This window comes from Sinocyclocheilus anshuiensis, unplaced genomic scaffold, assembly GCF_001515605.1.
Source record: "Sinocyclocheilus anshuiensis isolate Anshui unplaced genomic scaffold, SAMN03320099.WGS_v1.1 scaffold2209, whole genome shotgun sequence".
Taxonomy (NCBI): Eukaryota; Metazoa; Chordata; class Actinopteri; order Cypriniformes; family Cyprinidae; genus Sinocyclocheilus; species Sinocyclocheilus anshuiensis.
Genome location: NW_015552728.1, coordinates 57,396 through 66,934, shown reverse-complemented (window position 1 = coordinate 66,934; position 9,539 = coordinate 57,396). Strand labels below are relative to the sequence as shown.

The 9,539-nt window shown below is 37.2% G+C and overlaps 1 protein-coding gene across 1 annotated transcript in view; it reads left to right on the top strand.

Annotated features, from left to right (window-relative positions):
- The first annotated feature begins 252 nt into the window (after positions 1-252).
- ip6k1 (inositol hexakisphosphate kinase 1) overlaps positions 253-9,539 on the top strand; it is a 52,551-nt gene continuing 43,264 nt past the window's right edge. Inside the window, exon 1 of the mRNA XM_016459544.1 lies at positions 253-1,132. The gene's annotated coding sequence lies outside the window, so the exon portion shown is untranslated. The remainder of the gene's footprint in view (positions 1,133-9,539) is intronic.

Sequence of the window (9,539 nt, the reverse complement as noted above, 5' to 3'; positions counted from 1 at the left end):
CAGCAAAGGACCAGCTCAAACCAGCAAAGGACCAGCATAAACCAGGAAAGGACCAGCTCAAAGCAGCACCCCAGCTTCAAAACATACCTAACCAGCATATGTTGGTTTTTTCAACAGGGTACTGTAACTAGTTACTAGTAACTATTTACTGCCCAACACTGATCATAGCCGATGAGATGAGCTGCTTGGTGAATCTGGACAGCTGTATGTTGTGCAGAGGCTCTGTCAGTAGAGGGCAGTGTTATGTGATGCTGCTGTCAGTTTGTTCTACTGTTTCAATCTCTCTCAGGCGCATACACACAGTCAGTGTGCTTTAACTAGAAAAAGGCTTTAAACGCGGATTAACGCACTAGCTAGTCGGATATATTCATTTGTTAGTGTTTATAAAACGAGATTGTATCTTTATGTAATGAGCTTTATTATAATAGAAAGAACATAATAGAAGAAAGAGAGGCCAAGTTAGGTGAGAGTGTCTCGAATATCATATAAATGCTCTGTTAGTGACAGATACAGCAGGGTTTGATAAAGTTAAAGACTAGGATAAAGGAGCGAATCGATATTTTTATGATTTTATTCGCTAGATTAAATGCTTTATTTTCTCGGGATCAGCCATCAGAGCTGCACGGACGAGACGAGATCATAACCGCTTATATCTGGCCATTATTTAGCACTTAAATTTAACAACGAAATAAGCCAGAGAATGTGTTCTCAGCTTCTTATGTTTATTGTTTTTTTAAATCTGACAATATTTTTAACGCAGGTTTGTGAGATCTGTTTGTGTGATTAGCATCAGCTTTAGCATCCACACTAGACGAGTAAAAGAGGTTTAGCAGATCAAACTAGCGGAAATAGTCATTGAAATCTTAACATTATTATCAGGCTTTTAAAGTACACGTTTTGAAACACAGACGGTCTGTGGACAGTGTAGTTTAATCGTATTAAATCTGTTCTGTTGATCACATCTGAAGACATTAGCCGGCGAGCTAACACGAAGGACATCAGGAGGATTTTACACCAAAACATTGACTTATTTATTTACTCATTTATTGATAACGAAATATATCAAATTGTCGTGAAAGAAGGAAGAGGCATCTAAATAAGAAGGCTTTCCGTGAGGAGGAATTGACATCAGGTATGTAACATAAATATAACGACCTCATGCTCATGTCTGTGTTTAAACGTTTATTAATTAATGTTGATTTTTTTTTTTGAGTGGATAAATGAGTTATTTAGTGATGTAATGACTTATTAACACATGTATGATGATGTTATCATTACATAATGGATTTTGGTAAAGGAAGGTGACTGGTGTAATAACGTGCTGGTTTTGAGATTATGTTTGGACAAATTCTTATTTCATTTGATTGTATGTCATCCTTATGTCCGTAATAGATGATTACGTTGATGATGGGCATATGAGCACTGGGTCATTACATAAGTCTCACATTGGAGTAGAAACGTGACTTCATCTTTGCGTGTAAAGTTGCTGGATGTTTATCTGTGCGTCAGTGTTGTGTTTTGATGCTTGTCTCATATATTGTAAGGTTGTTACATGAGCTGGAATTTGCTTGATGATCGTTTTAACCGTCAACATACACTTCATTGCCTTCATTAATGGGAGCTATCTGAACGCATTACCTTGGAGATGTTTGTTTTGATTGATTTATTTTTATTTTTGCAGTCTTTGAAGGACATTTCAGTGTGAGGCTGGATGTTAGATTGGGGATTTATTTTGCTGTTGTATATAAAGCCTGTAACACCTTCAGACTGGGTATACAGGTGAAGGATGCTGATGTTGGCTAGCGCTGAGAAGAAACCGTGCATTGTTGTTTTAACTGAAACAGTGTCCATCTTGGACAGTCACGTCCCCTGATTAAATGTCCACAAATCTACATGTTGCTAAGAGATAGCATTGTTTATCTGAGCTAAGAATGTAAGGATACCCAAAATCTAGTAGTCGGTACTGATACCACCAAATGTAGCCTACACGATACTCGAGACCCAAGTCGATACCAAGGTAGAAAAGCAAAGAAAACAATAATACTAATATTAACTCCTTTATTTACCTTTTAACATTACAAAAACACAACATTAGTGGCACTTAACCTTCAAATAATAAATAAAATGAAAGAGTTTAGCATAGTGTTGTCACTGCCTACATGTCAGTGGTTGGTACCAACACCAGTACTGAATCCCACGGTTTTCGGTACCAATTTTGGTACCATGGCAAAAAAATATTGTAATGCTGTTGATGACGTCAGTTTGATGGCTTTGGCAGAATATGCTTATCCACACCCCTCCAACCGTTAGTTTGCTGCCAGTGAGCGCAAAAATAAAACCCTGCCCTCTATTCAGTATAGAGTGGGGGAACTATGACGTCACTTTGCAGGCCGATCGGCTGTTAGCATCACACTGGTTCCCTCCCCAAAATGCTAATAGGATTTTTCCATAGGCTTTTGGATTATTGTAAATGTGGTGTTTACATGGAATAATCGCAATATGAGTTTATGGTACGAACCCAGAGTCTCCGCATCAGTAGGAAACGAGCATCTTCAATCTGAAGACTTGTGGTTGCATTTTGGGGCAAAGCAAAAAACATTGTCAAACAACAATATAAAATGCGGGAAACTATTAATTGGTTATTCCTACAATTAATTGTACTAATTATACTACAATTGGAAAATACTATAAATTGATCAACTGTTCGGCGTGATGACGTTTAATGTCCCCGACAACGCCTGTAGTCCCATTTAGCAACTTGTTAGCAACTGTCTTTTTCAAGAAACGTAACAGTTTTTAAAAAATCACGAGTGGGGTGTAACTAGTGTGTTTTGTGTCGTAAAATAACATGTGAAAGTATTTTGAGCTTGTGTTAACCACAGACCTTATTTTAGGGGATTTAACCAAACTCCCATTCAGAAAACCCATTGACTCTGAGACGATGCAACCGGCAGTGCTAAAATGCCAGCTCGCTTCTGTGTTTCTGCCCTCAAAGTGATGTCATAGTTCCACCACTCTATTCCATTTCAGTTGGAAATACGTCACTATACTGAAATAGAGTCGGCAGCAGCTTCATGCGGACTTTAATGCACAGATCTATTCTGCACATTCTACACATCAGATTGGTTTTGTCCCGTCCGTTGCTACATATGTCAAACATCACAATTTCAGATTCAGTACCACATCTTAATACAGTCGTCACTCCTGAAACTTTGCAGTGTGTACTTAGCATGAAAAATAAAACTTTTATTCACATTATGAATGGGTTATACGCTCCCTTATAATCAGTGAAGCTGATATCAGCACAAGCTCACTGACTGAGTGAAAACTCCTGTTATAATCAAAAATTTGTCTACAGTGCACAATGAATCTTTATTTTACATTGTGTTTATACTTTGTTGGTTATAGCGAAACTTTTCGTGAGAGTGCAGAGCTCAAGCTGAACACGCTCTGGCGATTCTGACTTACACGCCTCTGATTGGCCATACATATCAACAAACACATGATTGGCTTAATCATTTTACAAACATTTTACAAACACATTGTAAATTGAAACGTATATGCTCTTCACAGACACTCACACAAATACGTGCGCCGCCTGTCCTTGGGTCGTTACTCTGGTACTATGGTACTGTGGAAAAGGCTGCTATTGTTACGTTTTTTAAATTTAAGTATTGACTTGGTACCGAAGTACCGGTGCTTTTGACAGCACTAATCTGAGCTACAGTGAGAGATCATATAGTAGTCAGTTTAACATGGGATCTCCACAGCTGCTGCTAACCCTGGCAATGTCAGATGAAAATTTAAAAGCAATGAAACAAGCCGGTTTCTGGAATAAACTATCCTTGGTCCTGCATTATTGATACCTTACGAGCCAATCAGTCAGATATCTAGAAATCTGATATACAAGGAGTGTAAAATTCTAACCCTTCATGTCATGACATGGCCATCACCTGTAAGCTGAGATGTTCGTTCGTTAGTTGGTCTGAGACGATTTTTATTCATTGAGCTCATCCTGGAATGTCTGTTGGAATTTCAGTTGTTTTCAAGCAACTGGACGTGTTTAGTTTATTTAATAGCTGCATTCTGTTGCTCATTTTCAATTGTTTTCATTAGCTGAGATAGTTTATTTTCTTTTTTCCACAGTGCTTTTAGAGTTGTTAGTGGAACTGTAAGTCTCTCACCAGCATGCTCAATGCTTATAGAGGGTCTAGAGCTATTCAACTAATTATTATTTTTAAGTTGGTGTAATTAGAGATAAAAACCTGAATTTAAAATGATGCTGGTTTGGTTCTGATAAGTTTGCGTAATGAAAGTGAAAGTTTGCGTAAGTGAAAACTCTTTGCATTGCAAATGTAGGGCTTGTGGAACACATGAACATGAGTTCTGGATGTGTGTTGGTTAGGACAGCCTGTGTGACTAAATCTCATCTCACAGTATGAGTTATTTTATCACAGTAACGGCATACATCATCATACAGTTATTTTGTAAGTTCAGTGAAAACTGGTAACTGCTAACCTACAGCATGTGTGGCGCTTCAGTGCCATTGGATGTGTCTGAGGAAGAGGCAGGTCAGATGTGCCTGTTTTGAGGTGGTTATTGAGGCGGTTCACACTGCACCGACAGACGCAGACCAACACCGACAGCTGACTGAGTACAGTCACCTTTCCGACACTCCAAGACCCAACAAATGGCGATTCAACATGTTCAGTGGGCAAAAATAACAAGTGCCGATCAACGCCAACAGACACAATGAACATGTCTGTTGGTGCAGTGTGAATTGGCCTTAAAACCAGAACAGTGCTTTCACCTTGTTTCTCCTTGTTTAGAAAGACACGTATTTATTCTCTACCTTATGTGCATGCAATAAATAGATCTAAACAAAACAAAACAAAAAATTTCAGTATAGCCTAAATATCCTTGAAAAGATCTTGTTTATTTTATACTTTGTAAAATGAAAAGCATCTTATTAATGTGTTATTGCAGTTCATGTAGGGTAAACGTCCCTATTAAGCTCACCAAAATCTACGTTGAGACATTTTTAGTGCACAAGATATTGGTTTCAATACAAAAAGTTGTTAAAATAAAATATTAATCACACAAAAATATTTCATTTTATTTTAAATGATTAAAGCTGCAGTCCGTAACTTTTTTTGGTTAAAAATTATCCAAAAGCAATATTTGAGCAAGTACATAACCAGCCAGTATTCAAAACTATCGCCTGACTTTAGCCCGACTCACAACGGTTAGTTTATAATAATGTTTTCTAGTTTGAGTGGTACGGGTAGGTTTTCACTGGAAATTCGAGCATGGCACTGCGTCATTACGTCACATCTGTAAACATAAAGAAGTTGTCCCGGCTACTAGGCTATCGCATGTGAGGATCCTGCAGGTGGCCGATCGTTTATAGCCTTTTCTCACAGCAGCTGGAATAATTAAATGTATCAATTTGATGGCGGATTGTAATCCATAAAGGATTATGCGTTTATGAAACACATGTGAATGAAATTAAATTATATTCCAGTTTTAATTTAAACGAATTAAATTAATAACAGATTACGGATAGCCTGGGATTGCACAAGATTTGTATTTTAAAGACAACCAGTTCGAAGGCAACATCCTGATGATTAAAAGCTTCAACAATTGAACCTGATCCTGAATTCTTTGCCACACACTTGGCCCGGCATTTCTTGTTTGTGATGCATCGATCTTTCATGGACAATTCTGATTGCTAATGTTTTAGAAGCGAGTAAGCTGATTCTGATAGCCGACATATTTAACATATTTTTTTTAATTAAAGCAAGAGACAAGAAAATATGAGTACATGAACAAATATGTTTATCTGCTTTATTACAGTCTGTATCTGTAGCCATTTAAAATTAGAGGCAACCACTGCATTTTAATCATGATTCAAACAAAGATGCTGCATACATGCATCATGAGCAGTTTTTAATCTAAATTAGATTGAATAATTTTGAAATTTGAAGCAAAAACAGAATGATTTTGTCTTCAGTTTTGTGAAACTATAGGCCTACATAAAAAATATCTGCATGAAAGAGAAACAGCAGACAAGCTGAATGAGACGCAGATTCATTCTCTGCCAGCAGGTGGCGCTTTACGCATTTCCTTGGTTTCCGCTGTAAACAAAGCAGCGCTGCACTTTGTGGCCTCAGGAGAGAAGCCAAAAGCTTTTTTCCCCCTAACAGAAATTATGCCTTTTAAATTCGAATATAATTCAAATTTTTATAATATTTAAGTAGAAAATTCGAATTTAGTTTTTCAGTCATTTTGACAGCCTTAATGAACACTGTGTAGGGATCATATCAATCAAAAAACAGTTCATGCACGTAGCTCACTTCTAACGAGCTGGTGCGAGGACTGGATTAACCGCTGGGCTACATCATGTGTCATTCACCGGAGAGAAAACTTTAAAAGTACTACAATACCAGGACGGAAGATCGGATTGTTGATGTTTGTCCGCCATTCTCGCTCTGTCTTTATTCTGTGTAAGAAGCCACATCATCTCACAGAAGGATTTATTTCAAACACTCGACTGACGTTATGAAGTGAGTTTGGAGTAAAAATATGTTATTAAATGTGGTATTTTCACATGCTTTCAGATGGAGCAGCATTTACTTCACAGAGCCATAGTTCACTGAGAAGCTATGCAAACAGCTGTCATTATCGCGAACGATTTCTTCGATTTCATAATCGCGCAATAAAATCATCTGCGATTTTTTTGTGTAACTTGTCAGTGAACTACGGCTCTGTGTAGTAAATGCTGCTCCATCTGAAAGCACGTGATGATGATTTACTGCTGATTACAGAACCGGCTTTACTAACAAAATGCGCATGACAATCGCATTCGATTAATCGTGCAGCCCTAATTGTGATATGAATTTTGGCCATATCGTCCAGCCCTAATTGGTTTGTTTTATTTGATTTTTTAATATGTGCTACTTAGCTGAACATGGACTAGTCTAGATGTTGCAATGTGTTTGAATGACACTTCACTATGCAGGGCTGTACAGTGTCGCACATATATGTCGCACATGCTATGAAAAAACTGGTCTGTGCGATGAATAAATTTACCACTGTAGCACATACAGTTTTGCATGTTCATAACACAGCCGCTTAATAGTGTGAAGTGATTTCGTTGTGCTTGTTTGTGTGTGTGAGATTGATTATACTTGGTAGTTAGAGGCGTGTGATATGACTATTTTTGATTGTGGACGATTAAAATGTCTCCACGCCACGATCTGCTTTTGAAGAAGTATCGTAGTATCACGCTACAGAGCACATTCTATCAGCTGCAGTTCTGGCGCCTCCATCTCAATATAGCCTACTGTACAACGCCACATACATTCACATCAAATGTTAACTCTGCAGTTGAGTTACCTCACGGGACACTGCACTTATTCACAATCACAAAAGTGCATTATTTGCATCTGCTTTAAAGCCTTGATGGTTAAACATTTAATTCACGTTCTTTTCTGACCTGCGCTTTTTCCGAGTGCGTACATCTGAAGCGAGCGCACAAGAGCCTGTCAAACAGCGCCTGATTACTAGACTAAGTTGTCTTTCGCGTCTGATTGATTTTGCGTCTAATACTGTCAAAAACACACAAGGTTTACATATAAACACAGTTGGTTATGTCTAAAATGAAAGTAAACAAAATCTGTATGTAATCATGCTAAATTTTGGAGGAAAAAAACGGCACTCTTTGTGTGATATTGATTTACTATATGAAATGATATAAATATATACATTTTCTGCCCCTATATCTTCAATTTTGTGATCAATCTAAATGCATTTTAACAGACTGAATCACGCAGTGAAAGAACACAGTCTAAATGCGTGCGCGCACTAGTCTAATCTACTAGACTTCGCGGGACTCTGTAGGAGTGTTTTGTTTGATTTTTGGCAAAATAGTGATAACGTCAAATCGCACATCATTAAAACAACAATTACGATATTATCGCAGACGATATATATCGCACACCCCTATGCTGAACACAAAATTATATTTTGAAGAATTTGGTCCCCATTGATTTTGATAGTAGGAAAAAATACTATGGAAGTCACTGGGGACTATGTGTAGTACTACTATGTGTAGTAGATTCTGCTCCATCTGAAAGCACGTGATGATGATGCCATCTGAAAGCCCGTGATGATAATTTTCTGCTGATTACAGAACCGGCATTACTATCAAAATGCGCATGACAATCGCATTCGATTAATCATGCAGCCCTAACATCATGTTGTCATTCACCAGTGAGAAAACTTTAAAAGTAATACAATACCAGGAAGGAAGATCGGGTTGTTGATGTTTGTCTGCCATTCTCGCTCTGTCTGCACAGCGTGCGTGAACGCGCTGATGACGTATCCTGTCTGCGCAAACCCGGTGCGCAGAGGTATGCTAATACATACGGTGACAGGCAGGTAGGAAAGCCAATTAAAAAGCGAGCGTTTTGATTGGGCGAACATTTCTTGATCCTACGCCTTCCACAGAATATATAAATACAGACAAATACATTTAGACTACTTAACGTAATGATTGCTATCGGGATGTGAAGAGACTTTCAACCAGCATAACAAAAAATGTTTCTGAAGACAATCACCTATTGCACCTTTAAGATATACATCATTAAATGCAAAAAGTCTGGCTGTGCTTAATGGGTACATGTTTGTACCCTTTAAGCACACCCCTGTTCCCATTAAGCTCACATCATGTTTTATTAAAAATTCTTATTTATTTTAAACAACCTTTTTAAAGAATAATTGAAAAATGTTTTATTTGAAGGTACAAAGTCAATCACAAAAAAACAGAACAGTAAAATCAAGCAACAAGGCATTCAATTTGATCAGTTATATATTCATAGCAGGGCTGTACGTTAACTTTTTTTGCATATAGCATTGGTGCTACAGAAGTTGAAAGTTTTGTAGCACAGGCCAAACAGTTGTAGCGCAAGTTAGGGGTGGGCGATATGGCAAAAATATCATATGACCATTTTATTCAGGAATATCAAGATTCACGATTTTATCACTATTCTTTGTCATGTTGGTTTTACATTTTGCAATTTGCATGAGCAGTACAGCCAAACTAATTTCCCAATACTTGAATTTACAAATTACACAAACAGTGCTTTATTTTTCAGGTACAGTATTTAGCAGTAACATTCAAGAAACTGAATGAATAAATATTAAAATAAAACACTATATACATCAATTACACATTTTTTAAAGCAACTGTATTAAAGTTAATCAGTCATGAGCAGTGAGTGATTTTTCTGTTTTGTTGTTTTATTAGCATTAAAATAATAGTTCACCCAAAAAAAAGAAAATTCTGTCATCTGTCTATTAATTCTGTCATAGTGTTTTATTTTTATACCATCATTTACTCACTCTCAAGTTGTTTTAAACCTGAATTAGTTTTTTTCTTCTGTCAACCCTCTACGCACACCTTGGCAATATAATCGCCATTGGCTAGTAAATTTTTTTGTTTACTCGCCAGACTGATATACTATTTTACACACACA